Source organism: Lutra lutra, chromosome 3 (genome assembly GCF_902655055.1).
Source record: "Lutra lutra chromosome 3, mLutLut1.2, whole genome shotgun sequence".
NCBI lineage: Eukaryota > Metazoa > Chordata > Mammalia > Carnivora > Mustelidae > Lutra > Lutra lutra.
In genome coordinates, this window is record NC_062280.1 from 127,280,946 (window position 1) to 127,301,902 (window position 20,957).

Here is a 20,957-nt window from a genome sequence, read left to right on the forward strand (position 1 = left end):
GGAAAGAGAAAGAGAAAGCACAAATTAACAAAATCAGAAATGAAGGAGCGGTTAACATTACAAACTTTAGAGATATTAAAAGGCAAAAGAGGACTTAATAAAATGGGCAAATTCTATAAAGGTCACAAAATACCAAAGCTTACTCAAGAAGAAATAGAGTGATTAATCTGAATAGTCCTATATCAATCAATGATATGCAACTTATAATTTTTAAGATTTTATTTATTTATTTGACAGAGAGAGATCACAAGTAGGCAGAGAGGCAAGCAGAGAGAGAGAGAGAGGAGGAAGCAGGCTCCCCGCCAAGCAGAGAGCCCAATGCGGGACTTGACCCCAGGACCCTGAGATCATGACCTGAGCTGAAGGCAGAGGCTTAACCCACTGAGCCACCCAGGCACCCCGCAACTTATAATTTAAAATCTTCCCATCAAAACAAACAAACTCTCCAGATTCAAATGGTTTCACTAGTGAATTCTCCCAAAGCATTTAAGGAAAAAATAAAACCACTTCTAAACAAACTCTCAGAAAAAAAAGAAGAGGAAGAAAAACAACCAAGTTGTATTTTAAGGCCAATATTACCCAGCTACCAAAACCAGACATTATATAAAAGAAATTTACACACAAGTACTACTCAGGAACATAGATAGAAAAATCTTTAAATGTTAGGTAGTCAAATGCAGTAATATATAAAAAGAGTAATGCATTATGACCAAAGAGGTGTTTATATCAAAAATTCAAGGGGTGCCTGGGTGGCTCAGTGGGTTAAAGCCTCTGCCTTCGGCTCAGGTCATGATTCCAGGATCCTGGGATCGAGCCCCGAATCGGGCTCTCTGCTCGGCAGGGGGCCTGCTTCCTCCTCTCTCTCTCTCTCTCTCTCTGCTTCTCTGCCTATTTGTGATCTCTGTCTGTCAAAATAAATCAATAAAATCTTTAAAAAAAAAAAAATTCAAGGTGGTTTTTTTTCAAAGTGGTTTACATTTAAAAAACAGTCAATTTTAGAAGACTAGAAATGAAATATAAGATTATCTCAATAGATACATAAAAAGCTTTGACAAAAATATCAACACCATTCATAAGAACTCAGCAAAATAAGAAGAGAATTTCCTTGCAGAAGGACACTTAAAAAGAGCTGATAAATAAATTACATTTAATTGTATCAAAAAATTGAAAGGGTCAATGCAGTTTTTGTTTTTCCCATTATCCACAAGTTTTGCATTATGGTTATATTATCTGAGATTGTATCCAAAATAATTTCATAAAACATTCACTTTATATTATCAGAAAAATAATAATAACTAAGATTAAAAAAGTGATATTCTGGGGTGCCTGGGTGGCTCAGTGGTTTAAAGCCTCTGCCTTCGGCTCAGGTCATGATCTCAAGATCCTGGAATGGAGCCCCGAATCGGGCTCTCTGCTCAGCAGGGAGCCTGCTTCCCCCTCTCTCTGTCTGCCTACTTGTCATCTCTGTCAAATAAATTAATAAATAAATAAAATCTTTTACAAAAGTGAAAAAAAAAAAAAGAGAATTTCCTCAACCCAGTAAAGAGCATCAATGAAATACCCACAGCTAAAATCATATTTACTGTGAAAGAGTGAATGCTCTCCCCCAATATCAAGAAAGAACAAGGCCCGTATATTTGCTCTTATTCCTTCTATTCAACATTAGAACTAGAAGTTCTAACTACCACAATCAAGTAAGAAAGAAAAAAATAAAAGGCATACAGATGGGGAAAAAAATTGCTTTTATTCATATACAACATGATTATGAATGGAGAAAATCCTAGGGAATCTACAATAGTTACTAGAACTAGTAAGTGAGTTTTGTAACTCAAAATTTATTTTGTAACTCAAAAGCTATTATGTTGTAGGACACAAAGTCAATATTAAAAAAAATCAACTGCAAAAAATCAACTGCATTTCTACTTATTAATAATAAATAACTGAAAACAAAAATCAAAAATGAAAACACTAAAAAATATTAAATACTCAGGGATAAGTTTAAACAAAATACATGCAAGATCTGAATATTGAAAACAACCAAAAATGTCTAAGGGAAGTTAAAGATGACCTAAGTTAGTGGATATACAGGTGTGAGCATGCTTATGAACTGATACATTCAATAGGGTAAGATGTCAAATCTCTTGAAAGTGATCTATAGAGTCAATACAATCCCAAATAAAATTCCAGCAGCCTTTTTTGTAAAAACTGACAAGCTGATTTCACAATTTATATGGAAATACAAAGGGCACTGAATAGCCAAAACAGTTTACCGAAGTAAGACAACTTATATTATCTGATTCCCAAGACTTACTATAAAGTTGCAACAATCCAGACAGTGTTATATTGGCATACAGAAAGAATCACAGACCAATGGAACAAATTAGACAGTCCAAAAATAGATCCATACATATATGGCCAATTAATTTCTCACAAAGTTGTCAAGGCAAGTCAACAAGGACAATTTTTTTCCCAAAAAAAAGGGTGCTGAGACAACCAGAAATCCATATGCAAAAAGAACCTGAACTCTTAATATCAGATACAAAAATTATCTCAAAATGAATTATTGACCAAAACATAAGTTAAAACTATAAAACTTTCAGAAGACAACCCAAGGCATAGGGAGGGAGGGGGCACCAGTTCCTCAAGCCCCACTTGCCATAAGGCAATGCACAATGGACTGGCTGATATCCTCATATACAGTAGGTTGCATTACAGGAGAGAAATCCTCAGTTTAGGGAAGCCAATCTATTATACAGAACCTATCCTTTGTTCCAAAGGAAGATACTATCACTTTCTTCCAAGACTTTAAGCAAGCCTAACCTTTGCTCTGAAGGAAGACACTCTACCTACTTTTCAAAACTGTTCAACTTGGTATCAGTTTCACCCTGGGGAGTCCCTTTGCCTCTTCTATGTTGATTGATTGATTTTATTTTTATTTATTTAATTATTTTGGTCTGTCTTTCTCTTTCTTGGTTTGCTCCCTTACTTTTATGGAACACATTTTTCATATACGGGAGGTAGAGTTTTTGAGACTTTATTCTACCTTTATTTTACCTCCATAGTTTAGTAATAGTTTAGCTACTGAATGCTAGTTTGCAAATAATTTTCCTTCACAATTTTGAAGGTACTGCTCTACTATCTTCTAGGTTTCAATTAAGTTCAGAAGACTGGCATCATTGAAATTCCTGACCCTTTATGTATCACCTGTTTTGTTCCCCTTTCTGAAAGTCTGTGGGATCTTCTCTTTCACACAGGCTTTCAAAAAATGTTGATGATATATTTGAAATGGTCTATTTGGGACTCTTTCAATCTAGAAATTAATGTCTTTAATTTTAGGAAAATGTCTGAATTATTCCACTGATGATTTCTTTCCATTTTTTCTGTTTTTTTTCTGGAACACCTTTCATTCAGATGTTGGACCCTAGGTTGGTCCTCCCATTTTCTTACCCTTTCTCTCTTATTTTCCATCTCTTTGTCCTCTGGCTCAAACTTCCTTCAAGATTTTCTCCAATTTATATTCTGATTTTTCTCTAGAGTATTTTTTCCTTTTGCATTTTCTTATTGAAGTATATAACTTATATAGTAGTACAAAAGTCTTAAATGTACAGCTCAATGAATTTTAACACTGGGGCATCCAGGTAACACCACATCACAACACAGAACATTTACAGCACTCCAGAAGGATCCTTGATGAGTTTTGCCTGCTTTTTAAATTTTTTTTAAGATTTATTGATTTATCTGAGAGATAGAGAGCACATGCACAAGTGGGAGGGGCAGAGGAAGAGGGAGAGAGAATTTCTAACAGATTCCATGCTGAGTGCAGAACCCAACAGAGGACAAGATCTCACAATCCTGATATCACAACCTGAGCTGAAACCAAGTGTCAGATGCTTAACCGACTATGTCACCCAGGTACCCCTTACCTGAGCTTTAAAAATCAGTTTTATTGGGGCGCCTGGGTGGCTCAGTGGGTTAAGCCTCTGCCTTCGGCTCAGGTCATGATCTCAGGGTCCTGGGATCGAGCCCCGCATGGGGCTCTCTGCTCAGCAGGGAGCCTGCTTCCCCCCTCTCTCTCTGCCTGCCTCTCTGCCTACTTGTGATCTCTCTCTCTTTCTCTCTCTCTGTCAAATAAATAAATATTTAAAAAAAAAAAAGAATGCTAAAAAAAATCAGTTTTATTGAGCTATAACTTTTGTTAAGTTATAGGATTTGATTTCTTTTGAAAAATGTATACAGTTGCATATCCACCACCACTGTGACATATAAAACATTACCATCACCCCAGAAAACTCCTTCCTGCCACTTTGCAGTCAGTCTCTACCCCCATGATGTATTCTTCTGTTCACATACCACAGTTTTATCTGTTCTAGAATGAGACATGAATAGATGAATAGACATGAATAGATCACTCAGTGTGTTTTCTGGTGTTTGGCTTCTTTCATTAAGAAAATGCTTCTGAGATTCAACCATGTTGTTGCATGTTTTTGCTGCTGAGCAGTACCTCATTATATGGAAATGTTAAAATTTGTTTATTTATTCATTTCTCCATAGGCACTTTTCAAGGAAAAAAAAAAAGTACAGCATATATTCTTTTCCCAAGCCTCACAGAATTTCCAGAGGTTAGATCTAAAACTTCAAGATACAAAAAAAGATAAAATCTACCATAAGACAGAGTCAAATGGTACAACGTATAGCAGAATTAATGTTATTATCTAAAGCACATGATAACCTATTATTTACTATAAAATAAGTATATTTAAAAGCATAGAAAACACATTAGAAAATGAATAGACAGATACAAAAAAGATTCAAAACTTCTAGCATTAAAAAAAAGGTCATTGAAATTAAAAGCTCAATGAACTAGTAAGCAAATAGCAGATTTGACACAGATGAAAAAAAGAATCAAGAAACCAGAAGACAGAGCTGAAGAAATTGTCCAGAATGCAGCTTTTAGAGACAAAGTAAGTAAGCAAAGAGAAGAAATGCAGAGAATAGAAAGAGATGGTCCATGATATGTCTATTATGAATTCCAAAAGGAAAAAAAGAGAAAATATCCAGGTGATAATGACTAAGAAATTTCCAAAATCTAGGGACAATAATAACTATTTAAATAAAAATAAGTCCACACCTAGAGACAAGGTAGTAAAACTAAAGAATGTTAAAAGCAATAGAAACAAATACTACAATACCTTTAAAAAAAAAAAAAAGCTAACTTTTCAAGAGTTATGTTTCAGTGGAAACCTAGAGTCAGTGAAATTATACCTTCGAAGTGCTAAAGGCGGGTGGGGGTGGGGGAAGTGCAACACGGAATAGTATACCAAACTAAACTATTCGAGTGTGAAGGCAATATAAAAATTTCAAGCAGAAAAAACTGATTATAAATGTAGGCACCACAAAATTTTAGTTGTGACCTCAGGCGAACGTGTAATTTCTCTAGGCCTTAGTTCTTTATCTATACAATAGGGAAAACAATATTTATCATCATAAAGTTAAGAACTAAATGTGATGTTAGCATCCTTCCTAGCAAATAAAGAGCAGTGAATCAATGTAAGCTATTATCTTTACTCCACACTCAACATTAATATAGAGGTTTAGAGCAGCTAATTTTTCCTCAAAAATAACAAGAAATCAACTGACCCAGTTTTCATTATAAACGCCCACAAGCAGAGCACCTGGGTGGCTCAGTAGGTTAAGTGGCCGCCTTCTGCTCAGGTCATGATTGCTCAGCAGGGTGCCTGCTTCTCCCCCTTCCCCCACCCCACTCACACTCTCTCTCAAGAGCATGCTCTCTCTCTCTCAAATAAATATTTAAAAATAATAAGAAATAAATTCCTAGAAGCTGTACCATAATTTTAGTTACTCTTAACCATAATCTTGAAATATAGAGGGTTTCTAAAAAATCTCCTTTATTATAAATTAGAAGTTTCTAGGACTTTTTTTTTCCGAAAATTTTATTTATTTGATAGAGAGAGAGAAAAAAAACACAAACAGGGGGAGGGGCAGATGGCAAAGCCATCATGGCTGATCCCAGGACCTCAGGCTCAACAGAGCCACTCAGGTGCCCCCAGAAGTTTCTAGGACTTAAAATGTCAGGTTACATCTAAAAAAAGGCATGAACTGCTTTAAGCAATGTCATGCTTGACAATACTTCTCTTATTCTGAGATTATCACGTATTCAAAAATGAATTCAGCACCTTCTTACAGTATTTACTGCTGAACTGATCCAGTAATATTGCCCTATACAGAATGATCCAACTAATATCTTCAAGGAGAGTTCTTTTCTCAAAGAGAGTTCCATGCTCAGAATGAGAAGAGCTCTGTTCAAGTTCATGCTCAGACCAAGAAGAAAGAAAGTTTCATTTGGTCCTACATAATTATGACTTATCTCTTTAAGACTCTTATCTAACCCTAACGAATCAAATAAAATCCTGGTTCCAATCTCTCCTCAGCTACATTACATCTACAGCCACACTTGCTTCTCTTCTGAACTACCATTCTCCCACAACACACACACACACACAGAGCTTTCTCTCCCAACATACTTGGATTTTTATCTCATACCAAGACTAGGGCACATGTTTGGGAAAACAAAAACTAGCATATACTGAGAAGCCTAAACTGCTTAAGATTTCACAAATAATTCTTTTGTCTCCACAGCTGTGGTTTTAAAATGAGAAAGAAAACATTTTTTTCAAACTAATTTTTTAGGATGAGCGAGTGATATCCAATTCAGTTATACTTATAATGTATGTGAAGCTTTAAAAAATATTGCTTTAAGCTATTTTCATTCTCACACTTCCATAATTCTCTCAGAATGTTCCTTTTCCTTCTATGAGTTGCAAATCCCTGAAATATTTATTTCAAAAACACTGAAGCAGCCTCAAGTACAGCGATGTGAACAAAATAATACAAGTTGGAACTGTGGTAGCAAAACAACAAATCAGACTTGATTTTAAGCATTTTGTATCATGTTGAATTCTACCAATGTTCAGCCTCTACATACTTAAAAAAAAAAAAAAGTTTATTGAAATCGCCAAGGTCCAGTCTATTTCATACAATGACTGCTATAAATCCAAGTAATTAAAAAAACACATAACCACAACTGCTCAAATTAACCGCATTTTGAACTATGTTTTAATAGCAATAAATTAACCCATTATGTGAATACTAGTCACCAAAACAGTTTATTCTGAAAGCCACAATACCTCCCATTTCTTGATAATGGGTTATATGGTCAAGGACTGTAGCTTGCCAGGAATAATGGAGAACAGGACTTCATGCAAACTCAGAGACAACAGGAAAGTGTCTGTAGCAACCAAGTCTTTTCATGTGTTTCCTTACCTAAGCTCACTTCTCAAATGCTTAGGGAACAGACAAATGACCGTCCATTCAAAATAAAAGAATCTAAAGCGATCATTCTAAGAGCTTAAGTTTCTAAAAAAGTAGCCACAACAGTAATTTCTGCCCTGGTACTCAATTCTTTACAACACTGAGGCAGCCGACAATGTTTATACCTGCCATTCTGTGTCAAGATGGCAGCTTAAGCAATATATTTTATCTTAAGTACTTAAGTACCTTTTCAACATAGAAATAACGTTCACTGAATGTTTATTCCACATGAGGAAATATGATAAAAATGGCTGTCTAGTCATTATCTCCTTTAATTCTCATCACACTACTAAATAAAAATGGTTACCCCCATTTAATAGACAAGGAGGCAGAGGCTTTAAAGAATTTAAACACCCAGCCTTGATTTACACCCAGGTGTGTCTAAACTCAGAGCCTGCACTGTTGGGTCATTATACTCTACCGCTCAAATTCCTTCAAAATACATCAACTTCTTCAAAGTTATATAGCTAATCCAAAAATAAAAAATAAAAGGCTAGCGGGGCGCCTGGGTGGCTCAGTGGGTTAAGCCGCTGCCTTCAGCTCGGGTCATGATCTCAGAGTCCTGGGATCGAGCCCCGCATCGGGCTCTCTGCTCAGCAGGGAGCCTGCTTCCTCCTCTCTCTCTGTCTGCCTCTCTGCCTGCTTGTGATCTCTCTGTCAAATAAATAAATAAAATCTTAAAAAAAAAAAAATTAAAAAAAAATAAAAGGCTAGCTAGTAGAGATGAAATAATGTATTTTATTCCAGTTGCCTATATAATTACATACTACTGTCCTTAATTTCAAGGTATTTGAATGATATTACATGAAACCTTTCAAAACCCTGTCTGTCACTTTACCAAGTAGTCTTTAATCAATTAATATTATCATATCTATTCAGTCATACATTCATCATCTATTCTATACTATTTAGCAAACACCTACCCCATTTAGCAAACACCCATGTATATGGAAGGCCCATATTCACCAAGAAAAATGGAAGAAGGGAAAATCATCAGAAAGGAAAAGATACTTAAGTTTTAAGACACTCACCAGTACAGAGAAATCAAAGAGAATGAAAGAACATGCTATTGAAATAAATGAAATAAAGTTGAAGTTATACAGACATGATTATAAGTTACAGAAGCATTTATAAAAAATATCTTCATACCCAAAAAATTAGAAAGAATAATAATTTCAAACTAAAGCTCACTTTTAAAAAATAATGAAATCTTGCCATTTGAAATGACATGAGTATGCTGAGCGAAGTAAGTCAAAGACAAATACCATGACTTCACTCATAGATGGAAGTCAAGAGACAAAAAACAAAAGCAAAGGGGAAAAAAGCTGACGGGGAGGCAAAGGAAGAAACAGACTCTTACTACAGAGAACAAACAAACCTATGGCCACCAGAGGGGACATGGATGGGAGGATGGGGGAAACAGGTGAAGGAGATTACGAAATGCACTTGTGCGAAGCACCAGTTACTGTGTGGAAGTGTTGAATCACTACTGTACACCTGAAACTCATAACACATTATATGTTAACTACTGAAATTTATTTTTTTAAAGATTTTTATTTATTTATTTGAAAGAGAGAAAGAGCACGAGCAGGGTGAGCGGCAGAGGAAGCAGATTCCTGCTGAGCAGGGAGCCTGATGAGGGGGCTCAATTCCAAGATTCCAGGATCATGACCTGAGCCAACTGCAGACACCTAACAGACAGACTCAGCCACCCAGGTGCCCCTAACTAACTGGAATTTAAATAAAAACTTAAAAAATAAAAGTCACTTTCTAACAGGCTGCTTAAGAGGAGCTTTTAGTCAACAATTATTAATGGACAATTAGTAACTAAGAATTACAAAGTTGGAAAGGGACTTAAAAGGTCATTTATTCCATCTCCATACCTTCAAATAGGGCCATAATCAAACCATCCATAGCAAAAGAAACAAAGACATCTAGCGGACATTAAACAACTCGCCTTGGAAAACACTCCTTTTGGGTTTTTTTTTTTCACTCCTCTCACAATCTATGCCTTAAATTTTTCTAGCTAATGCCTGTATATACCTAAGTTACTAAGTATTCTAAGGCAGTATTTCACTAGGCCTACCAAATATGAGTATAGTTATCTACGAGAAAAAAGTGTTTGAAATAATGCTGAGTACATTAAAATATACATATTTCCATTTTATAAACGGAGGTTCAAAATTAGTGACATCATAATATAAATCAGTCCAGAAATGAGATATAGTCAAAGAAATTTAGGCTACTGGAATCTCAAATCATGCAGCAGAATTCCAAATTTCTCTGAAGACGAAACCAAGGCAAAGATGTTAATATTATTAATGGTCTACAAAAAAAAAAAAAAAAATTTTACGGCATTAAAGGGAAGCCTCACTTAAAAGAGTAATTGATGAATCCTTTTATAGAACAAATCATTATTTTGTAATATACCTACTGCCTTGAACTACCTGCTTCATATGATCAGGTAGTCACAGAACAAGGTCTCTCGTCAAACAGAAATGACAATCCTGGCACATTCTTGCGACGGGGGAGGGAGGGAAGAGAAAGGTGTTCAGTCACTGGGCACTTTGGGTTTACCTCTGTTAAACTGCCTATTCCTCCCAAAAATCTTATAAATAGTATTACTATCTTTTTTTTTTTTTTTTTTTTAAGTAAGGAGACAGGTTGGGAAACTTGCCTGTGATTACATAGAAAATAAGCTGTAGTTCCAGAATTGACAACAGATGTATCTGACCCCTTCCACTATACCATAGTCAGTAAACGTTACTTGGAGAAATGTTCTCTATAAAAGAATACCACTGTGCATGTTGAGAAAATAAAGTATAAAGTACTAATCTAAAGGATCCATAGGAGCTTTCTAATTTTACTGCGATATTTATACAAAATAGATAATAATTATCAGTTAAATGAATAAATATAAAGTTGTTTAAGAATACTCAATCGTTAAGTTCTTGGCCTGGATTCTCTTCTCTTTAGTAACACATTAAGCTATAGGTTTCCTTAGTATTTTAAGCTCTCCAATAGTAAATCGAAATTTAAGGGTGGGGGGGGGATCACACAACCTTGTGTTTTGCTGTCACTGAAAATTACTGAATTCTAATCTCAGCTTGACGAAACCATTCTTAACCCGTCCTAGCTTTCTACAGTGGCTATTCCAAATCTCCACCATTCTCCTTTCCTAAACCCAATCTCCTCTCATCAATTGACCTTGATTCCTACCGACCTCTTAGAGATCATGAGTTTGAACTCTCTAACTTATAAATTATCTATATTCTCACTTCTCTCCTTTTCAGTGCCTCTCTCCTCCTGTCTACATCAGCACACTGCCTAGGATCACAGTGGGCACTTAGTTGATACTTACACAATATAACTAATTCTAGACTAATTCTTCCACCCTCCTCATCCCATCCTTCCCTAAATTTTCAGTCCTCTATCAGCTATCTCCTCTTTATTTTCTACATCTGCAAACATTTCCTCTTTATTGGCTCTTTCCCTAATAGTTTATCAGTCTTTAAAAAAACAAAAATAGAAACAGAAAACCTACAAACCCTTTTTAGTTACTGCCTCATCTGTTTCTTTTCTTCATAATCAAACTTCTTTAAAAAGAGAAGTATGCCTGGAAATTTCATAGTAAGGAAGTACTGTCAAGTAAGTAGCATAATATCACAGGGTTTTAAGAATCCTTAATTCTTTTTTAAAAGTTTATTTATTAAGTAATCTCTAGACCCAATCGTGGGGCTTGAACTCACAACCCCAAGATCCAGAGTTGCTCACTCTACTGACTGAGCCAGCCAGGCACCCCAAAAACCCTTAATTTTCAAGATACATAATGAAATAATTACAGATAAAAAGATATAATATCTGAGTTTAGCTTTAAGATAATCCATTTGCAGGAAGGAGTAACAGAAGAAACAAAACTGGCTATGTGTTCATTCTTCAAGGAAAGTGACAACTACATGGGGAGCTCATTATTTTATTTTCTTTTGTATATGTATTATCAAGAAAATTTTTTAAAGTTTTTAATCTTGTTTTTCAAGTAGCCTATGCTCGCATTTCTCTTTATTTTTGCAAAGAAGTTTAGAAATACTTTACAGCCACCAAATCCACTGGACATGTTTCAATCTTTACCTTACTTGCCCTCTCCGAGACACAAGATACTCTGGTCCATTCCTGCTTCCTTTTTTCCTCTCCTTTGTCATTTGTTAATGCAGGCTCACTCTGATTCTTCTCTCTGCCTCCCAACCTCTCAGTCTCATTTGTAGGCACTTTTCCCACTTCCTTTCAAACATGGTCCCATTTTCCTGCCCCAACACACACATGTGGGCACACATGCACACACACCCAAAATGCTCTTCCTTCCCAAGAGTTCCACACTAGAACTTTTCCTTTTTCATTTCCACGCATTTCTCCAATGTGAGCTGATCCCCTCTCTCCTGTAATTTCAACTACTTACACACATGCAAATCCCCACCTCCAACCGTGAATGCTCTATCCTGAGCTCCAGATCCAAATGCATCCTTACCTCAATATCCCACTGGAATTTTAAATAAAGATAAAGGTCTGTTCAGTTCTGAGCATTTAACTCCAACAAAACCCTGCTCTTCCTCCTCTCAAATAAATGGTTTCACTATCCTCACAAACGTCCTAGCCAGAAAATTAGAAATCATTTGTTTTAGGGTTCCAAAACTTTCTAGCCCCCAGCTAAGGTCATATCAATTTTATCCCTTAAATCCTTCTACAATCCCTGTCTACCATAACCTCAACTGCTTAGTTCAGATGTATCTTCATTTTTCTATTGTACCTTTTTTTCCCCTAAAACTGGTTTCCCTACACCACTCTATTCTCCCCTCTCCAAACTTCAGCTGGAGTTACCATTCTAAAATACAAACCCAATTAACAATACTTCTGAAATTCTTCAAAGGTTGCCCTATGTGGGGGAAAAAAAAAATCATGGTACCGAGTTCTCTTCTAACCTCTCCCCCAACTCCATTGCAAGTACTCTAGGATTCAGGCATCAGAATGACCCAGGATTCTCCAAACACAAAACTCTGGAATCTATCCTTTGCTTTTGTTGTGCCACGTGCCTAAAATCACTTTCCTCAGGGGCATCTGGATGGCTCAGTGGGTTAAGCCTCTGCCTTCAGCTCTGGTCATGATCTCAGGGTCCTCTGATCAGGCTCTCCACACAGCAGGGAGCCTGCTTCCCCCTCTCTCTCTGCCTGCCTCTCTGCCTACTTATGATCTCTGTCAAATAAATAAATAAAATCTTAAAAAAAAAAAAATCACTTTCCTCACCTTCTCTCCCAGTGAAACGTCAACTTACTTAGCTGAAGTCAAATGTCACATCATACTAGAAACTTCCCCCAATCTCCTTAGATAGGTCAAGATCTTTCGACCAATGGGTACAGAGAATGGCATCAGTGGTTGAGATCATGACTTAAATTAGACCCACCTGGGTTGAAATCCCAGGTTCAAACCTTATCAGCTATGACTCTGAACAAGATCTCTGTTTCTTCAACTCTAAGTAACAGTAGCTAGGGATTTTTAGAGGATTACATAATGGGCTACATGCAAAATACCGTACAGTGCCTCACTGAAATAAAGTATTCAATAAATATTATTGTTATATTACTGTTTATTTCCACTCTGGGCTCCTTTAGCAACTTGCACCTATCCCTATTGTGATAACATGACTGTTTGCTCAGGCAGAACACAGACTATCTTCTATTATATTTTTATTACCACTACCAGGCATAACACCTACAATATCACAGGTTCTTAACAAATCTTGAATAAACAAATAATATGCTTCCAACCCCTGTACTATATGCCATTAAGGCGTCAATTTTTTTTTCCTAAGGGTCTTTTAAAATTTACTTTCCAACTCCTTGTACAAAAATGGTACTTTAAGTAAAATTTACAAGTCAGCCTCATTGTAATAGAGAAAAAGGGGATTTTGTAGTGGCCTTGTGTTGTCTTCTTGTTTAAAAAACACAAACAGGGGTGCCTGGGTGGTATAGTCAGCTAAGCATCTGACTCTTGGTTTTAGCTCTGGTTGTGATTTCAGGGTCCTGCGATAAAGCCAGGAGTCTGCTTAAGAGTCTCTCTCCCTCCCTCTCTCTCTGCCCCTTCCCCTGCCCCTTCTCTAATTAAAAAACAAAACACAAAAAGAACACACACAAAGTAAGCCCACTGTCCTATCAACAATTTTTCTAGATATTATATAAAACACTTAATTTCTAGGACAGTTATCTGCCTGTTGAAAAAATTCTAAAGGGTAATTAAGGTAGGTTTTCTAAATCTGTGTTGGCTTCCTTACCACCAGGACCTGAGCAAACTCTAAGGACTAAGGTGTACTGCAGAATATTTTTTTTTAAGTAGAACATGGCATTTTTCATTCTGAAAATATGCTCCTGAATAATTCTGAGAACAATGAAATACCAAAGAAAATAATTACTACTACCCACTGCTAAAAATAAAAAAAAAAGACAAGTCTGTGCTTTAAAAATCACTAGTAAAAAAAAAAATCACTAGTAAGTTAAACTAATCTTCAAAATAGAATCAAAATATGTGTAGGCAATATTCAAGCTAGTAAGTGGGGGTGTAGGTGTACTCATTTTGCAATCCTGACCCTCAATAAATAAAAGGCAAAACGGTAAAAAAAAAAAAATGCTACTATATAACAGCATGGTCTCTACTTCTACACTTGATCTTGAAGCATTAACGCCCTTTGAGTAATTATTAATGGGTTTAATATGCAAACACCTCTGAGCTACTTAAGAGTAAATATAATTAAATACCTAGAAATAAACGTATTAGGGAAAGGAGAAAGGCCAGTTAAAAAAAAAAAAAAAAAAAAAAAAAACAGTTTCTCGGGTCTCACATCAAATGCGTGCCATACATACGGTTCGGCACCCAGAGGCAGCAACCTGGGAGGGTCAGAGACGCCGCAGGCCCGAGGCCCTGCAGCTGGGGCGGCTGCTCATCCCTGAGACTAGGCGGGGCGGTGGCCCAGCCCCGTCGGGGTGGGGCCGAGCGCAGTTAGCCGGGGCGGGCCAAACGGCAGGACGGGAAGCCCAAGTCTCACCTCCACTTCCCTTTCCCAGCGCAGAGCCCAGTTCCGCGACCACCCAAGAACCCCTGCACCACAAAGACAGATTTTTCTCTCGCCCGGTCCGCTTCAAGTTTATCGGTCTTTCCCAACGGTCAGGGCCGCCGGGCTTTGTAGTTCGCCGGTCCGGGCCATCCCGCCAAGGCCGCAAGCCTGTGGAGCCGCTAAACTACAATCCCCATAATACCCCGCGAGCCTCGCGCTCCCACTGTTCTCTACTTCCCCTCACGGCGCCCCAGGATGCGTGCCGCCGCACTGCCGTGGCAGCGGGAGACCGGGTGTGGCTGTCAACCTGAACACCCCACCACCTGCTCTCCTGCTTGCGCCCGTCTCCCTCTGATCCATTACTTACGTGCCGCAGGTCGGCCCGCCGTTGGTGAGGCGGTCCGGGTGGGGGTGGGGCACCGGCCGCCGCCGCCGCGGAGTCCGTTAGTTCCCTACGTGCGTGAAGAGGCGGTGGCGGCGGCGTACGGTTGCCATGGCAGCCGCAGGCCTAGCGAGCGGTGGGGGGAGCGCGGAGGCGCTTAGTCACTCGGGGGAGGAGCCTGGGAACCCCACCCGGGTGAGGGGGAAGGGAGGCGTAAGGGTGCGTCTGGAAGAGGGAGACGGTGACATTGAGGAGGACGAGTGACTAACGGAACTCGGGTACTGCCCACTGAGCCCTGCCGCGGCAGCGTCCAATCAGGTTGGCAGGACGCGTGTCCTGTGCCATCGGCTGAGCGCGTTGGTGCCCGCTCTATTCTGGGAGGTTGCCTATGGCGTCAGAGGAAGGAGCGCCTGATCGGCTCAGCGCCCCGCTCTTTAAAGGTCGTCCGGTCCGGCCCCTCCCCCGCCGCCTTTGCGGGCATCCCTCGCTGGCTCTGGAACCGGAACCACCCTTTCTGGGGTTTTCACCGGGAAAACCGAATTTGCAATCTTTCACACCTTTCTGCCACTTTGAGGAGTGGGATGGAAACGAATCCTTTAGTAAGGCGTATGCGTACGGCCTAAAGGATTATTAAGGACGTTTGAGAACTTGTAAGTGGCACTGATTTCAGCTGAATTTTTGATGTGTCATACTTCCGAAGTAACCGTTTATGGACTCTTCCCGAGACCCGTCTCAGAGATGCAGTACCGCAGAGACAGGTTGAGCGCGTGGGCGTCTAAAACCCGCTTCTCGGTTCACGTCCTGCCCTTACACTGGGTAGCTGTTGACCAGGGGCAGTTTACTTACACGCTCTGATGCTGAACATTCTAACCTGCAAAATGGAGATGATGTCTAGCGCACCGTGCTTGTGAGAAATAAAGGCACTGAGACTGGTGGAGCGCTGTAAAACAAAGACTGGCATTCAGTTATTTACTCCTTTGTGATAAGAGTCAGGAGTGGTAGCCTGGAGGTGAGGGTGGGTGTGACTGAAGAGGGAGTTTTCTGTAGTGATGGAAAAGCTCTACACCCTGCTTAGGGTTTCGGTTATAGAGGTATGTGCATCTGCCAAAACTCATGGAATGGTACGTGTAAAATCTGTACATTTCACTGTGAGTAAATGAACCTCAAGAAAAGAACATAAAAATAATTTCAGTCTTAGCAACTTTCAAATACATAAAAATAATTTCAGTCTTAGCAACTTTCAAATACAAAATACGGTGTTGTTAAATTTAGTCACCAGGCTGTACATTACATCCCCAGGACTTATTTATTCTGTAACAGAAAATGTGTACCGGGCACCAGGGTGGCTCCGTCGTTAAGCATCTGCCTTTGGCTCGGGTCATGGTCCCAGGGTCCTAGGATGGAGACCCTAATCCAGCTTCCTGCTGGGGTGGGGAGGGAAGCCTGCTTTTCCCTCTCTCACTCGCCCCACTTGTGTTCCAGGTCTCAGCTGTCTCTCTCTCTGTCAAAATCAGTAAATAAAATATTTAAAAAGAAACTGTGTACCCTTTGACTCCCTTCATCACCCATTTCACTCCACTACTCCCACCCCCCACCTCTGGCAACCACCAATCTGTTCTCTGCATCTGTGAGACTATAATTAGAAATGTAGACCCTAATAGAGACCACAGAGATGTTGCCCAATCTCCAGATTTTGCAGATGTGGAAAATGAGACCTAGAGATTTAAGTAAATAGAGGAAGTGGGGGGGGGAATTACTCTGTCGTTTTCTACCAATAAATGTCTCTTGAGAAATTGATTGAAAATAGCAAGCTACTTATGTGTATGTCATCCAGTTCTCAGTCTGGGTCACCTTGTCCACAGAAATTTTGTCGAAATAGACTCAAGTCCCTTTCCCACCTCCTGTGGAAAGGCCAATGTTCTCTCAAAGATTGTACATTCCCCCCATCACCAGAGTGGGAGGGAGGCGGTTACAATCTCGGGGTCATTTCTAGCTCTGAGTTCTTGCTTTTCTCTGAACACATGGACTCTCATATCTCACCTTTTGCAACTCTTTTCTCTCCTGCTACACACAGCTTGGAAATCAAACCCTTTTCTTTGGTTGTTTGTATAGGAGGCTCCTCTGAAGGTTTGGAGCAACTGGAGTTTTAAATGAAGGCTGCCAATAACCTAACCCTAGGACTCCCTGGTCTTGGAAGGCCTTCAGTATCCCAATGGCATTGGTATCCACCAACTCCCTTTTTTTTTTTTTTTTTTTTTTTCAGCAGAAAACTGCAACTCTGCACTAACCACCATCTCCCTGGTCCCATCTCTCTCTCTTCCTCTTTTCTCTCTTTACACAGTACCTTTAGTTATATCTGTCTCCTAATCTATACCTTCAGGACTACTTCCCATTCTTAAACTGTTCATTAAAGTATTTTCCTACACAAAGTACTTGCCCCAAAAGTAACTCTAGTGCTGGCTATTAAAATCATGTGTTTCAGCTCAGTATATATCCGCACATTCTATTTGATTCAGCCCAAAGTATACTCAGTAAATATTGAGCTTATGCATATGACCTAAGATACCTGCACAATGGTTTCAATTATGAAAACTATTCAGTCTAAATGAGGAAGCATTCGACAGTAGCTGGAACCCGATGTCTAAGAGAAAGAAAAACTAAAGTCTCTGTGATCATAGGTAATACTGTGCAGAAATAATCACGGCCTTCAAGCAATAAAATCCAGAACCAAATCTGAGTCAATACTTAATAGCAATAATGACATCCTTAAAGAAGCAACACCTGGACTTGTCACCTCTAGCAATCTGATCACAACTCTGCATACATAATGAGCATATAAATAGTCTCCTTTACTCCTGGAGAAGGTGATACTGATCTGCTATCAGCTGAACACATGTTTTTGTAGTAGGGTTGATAGGTTCACCTGATCCATCTATCCCTCATCTAATTTCCCTTGTGACCAGTCACTTGTACTTAGAAGGCAGCTGGCCAGGGTTGCAGTGCAGACTACAGCCATGAAGAATTCGCAAATCCAAGGCCCCAGTGCATAACCCTCCTTGTTTTTTGTTTGTTTGTTTTTTTTAAGATTTTATTTATTTGACAGATGAGAGGTCACAAGTAGGTAGAGAGGCAGGCAGAGAGAGAGAGGGGGAAGCAGGCTCCCCGCTGAGCAGAGAGCCCGATGTGGGGTTCGATCCCAGGACCCTGAGACCATAGCCTGAGCTGAAGGCATAGGCTTAACCCACTGAGCCATCCAGGCGTCCCAACCCTCCTTGTTTTTTGAAGTCAGGATCCCAGAGAAGCAGCTCAGCAGGACAAACCACTTAATGAGAATGATGACAGCAGCGAAAGGCAACAGCTGCCTTCAAGCAGGCCGAAGGAAGATGGTCACACAAAGGAAGACCGTGAGCTACGGAAGCAAGGCCTTAGGAAACCTAGCATGGCTGTGGACAGTTGGGAAGGAATGAGGACCGACAATTGTTTTTCGTTTTCACGGGAGACTTTGGGTCAGTTCAAGTAATAAATACACTGTGCAAATCTGAAAGTAATAACGGATGCATCTACATAGACAATATGGTCATGAGCCATTGCCCTCATTAAAGAGACTTAGAACATCTAGGGGCACTTGGGTGGCTCAGTTGGTTAAGCATCTGCCTTCGGCTCAGGTCATGATCTCAGGGTCCTAGGATGGAGTCCCACATCGGGCTCCCTGCTCAGCGGGGAGTCTGCCTCTCTTCCCTCTCCCTCTGCCCCTCCCCCACCTTGTGTTCACACTCTTTCTCTCTAAAGTAAATAAAAATCTTTTAAAAGAGAGAGAGAGAGAGAGACTTAGCACATCTGGTTCAGAGTTTGACATTTTTCTTCAGTTCTCAGGCTTGGCCGCTCTAGCATTTGACTTTGCTGGCCACCCTCCTTAGCGATTCCCGACCTTGGCTCTCCCCCAAGCCTGCTTCACTGTGTTATTCATCAGCTCTTCTACCTGCTCCTTACTTGTGGAAATAGCTCCCAACATTCAGTCAACACACCCTCTCCATTTACAGGGTTTCATCTCTCAGCCTTGGCTGACGCTCAGATTTCCCTTACTAGTTTTGATCCCCAAACTGCAGTCCAGCCCCAAGCATGCTGCACAGGTCCTTAACCTCGCTCTGTAGAATGTTTTCTTCACCTGGGATGCTATCCCCCTACCCTAAATTCTACCTATTCTGCAAAAACTAACTCGGGCCTCGGCAGGAAGCCTCTCCTGGTCATTCCTGCTCACAATCGTATCATCTTGCTCTATACTTACAAAATTCCTGCCTTTATCACCCACTTAGACAACTAGCTGTAACGGCCTAGTGGCACCTATCGTGTTGTTTACTCATTGGCTTTTGTCTTTTCTCCTCACTGGATTTCAAGCTCCTCTGATGTACATTTCTGGGTATTTCCAAACACTTCTTTATAATACCTTTCATATAAGGACACAATATTTTTGACTGATGGCTCCTTAACTTTTCTCCTGAGTTAAACCTCCTCCTTTCTCATAGCTCTCCCCCTTCTAGTGCTATGAAGGACATTTACAGCCTCCTACTATGAATATCCCTGAAGCTATGGAAAAGTATGGGCCCCCATGTGTATTCAGTGGATGGGTTTCTTGAGAGGCAGTTCCTCTAAGACTCTTTTGGTATGGAAGGAGTTCAGAAGGTGAATGGCACTGAATTCCAATGCTCAAAGTCACTACTAGGTCCTAGAGCAAAGTTTAGTAGGTCATGAAATCAATTTCATGCATCCTATCCAGCTTTTTAATGTTTAAAATGGGCTTGGGTAAGATAGAGTAGGGTAGGGCAGAAGCAAACAGAAGCCCTAGGAATGACATGCAGAGTGTATGCACATAGTTCTGGCCAAGTTCTAGACAGCAGTCAATGAACTTCCAGCTTCAAACCTACCCTCCCTCTACTGCTTTGTGTTGGTGGAGCTGGAACTAGGCAACCCACATTTCTCCTTTGTCTGCAGGCTCCTGGGTACACTAGGGAAGAGCACGAGGCTAGAAGAGGAGGAAGCCACTAGCTCACAGGGTCACTTCCTGTTAGTCTACTATCAGCCTCACCCCAGCAATGGCCTTTTAGCCTGGTGGCAGTGATTTCTGTCTCCAGCTTCTAGTGGCACTTCCAGAACCAGCCTCAGGATACCTCTCCTCCCTCCACCCAGATTTACCTGCATGAGTCACATGTGCCTTTCTTCAAACGTCTGGAGCCCGCATCCTGGTGCTCCTCTTTAGGCTGCTGGGTTCTAAGAACCCCACCCTCCTCTCCACTCTTTGATCTCTGGCCCCAGAGGCAATTGCTGCTTTGCAGTTATTACTGACACGTTCCTCCAGCATTCTTTTTCAATTTTTACAGCCCTCCAACATCTATTTAATTCCCTCTGCTAAATTCTTTCTCTGAAATACTTCTGGTTTCTTTTTTTAAAGATTTTATTTATTTATTTGCCAGAGAGAGCGCTTGAGCACAAGCAGGGGGAGTGGCAGGCAGAGGGAGAAGTGGGCTCCCCACTGAGCAGGACTTGGGACTTGATCCCAAGACCCTGGGACCGCAATCCACAACCTGAGCTGAATGCAAATGCTTAACCGACTGAGCCTGAGCCGCCCAGGCGTCCCTACTTCTTTGGTTTCTTTTCTCCTGACTGGTGGACCCTGACAAATATAGATTGGGAAGTGAAACGTTTCCTGCTGTGAATTTTCAGTCCAAAAGGTTTAAGATGACTTAAGTGCCAAGGGGCCAGCCCAACCCTGTCCGGGGGGCTCTGTATCTCAGGTGTGCAAAGAGCAGAGACACAAGGAGGTGGCTGTCACTGTCAGACCCCAGGCCTACCTAGCATGACCTGTAAAAATCATTGCCAATGAGCCGACAGCTGTCTCCCACAGTTTGGCGGGATCCCTGACTTTCATCTGGAATCCGACCTCTTGGATATGTAGAAACTCAGCTTTTTAACTTGCTGCCCTTTTACTCTTTTTTGCGAATGGCAGAAGGCAGAAGTTACTGGGGAAAAAAATCAAGGAAGTGTACCAGAGACCTGATAAAGTGGGACTTAGCGAGTTGAAGAAAAGGATGAAAA

General features: G+C 40.2%; 1 protein-coding gene across 4 annotated transcripts in view; it reads right to left on the reverse strand.

The window, feature by feature from the left end:
* KATNAL1 (katanin catalytic subunit A1 like 1) overlaps positions 1-15,214 on the reverse strand; it is an 80,542-nt gene extending 65,328 nt beyond the window's left edge. The window contains exon 1 of one of the 4 annotated variants that reach the window (XM_047723059.1): positions 14,853-15,214. The gene's annotated coding sequence lies outside the window, so the exon portion shown is untranslated. Of the gene's footprint in view, positions 1-14,272; positions 14,393-14,476; positions 14,664-14,852 lie in introns of those variants that run through there. The other 3 variants (XM_047723060.1, XM_047723062.1, XM_047723063.1) reach the window with 3 other exon arrangements.
* Between the last annotated feature and the right edge of the window lie 5,743 nt (positions 15,215-20,957).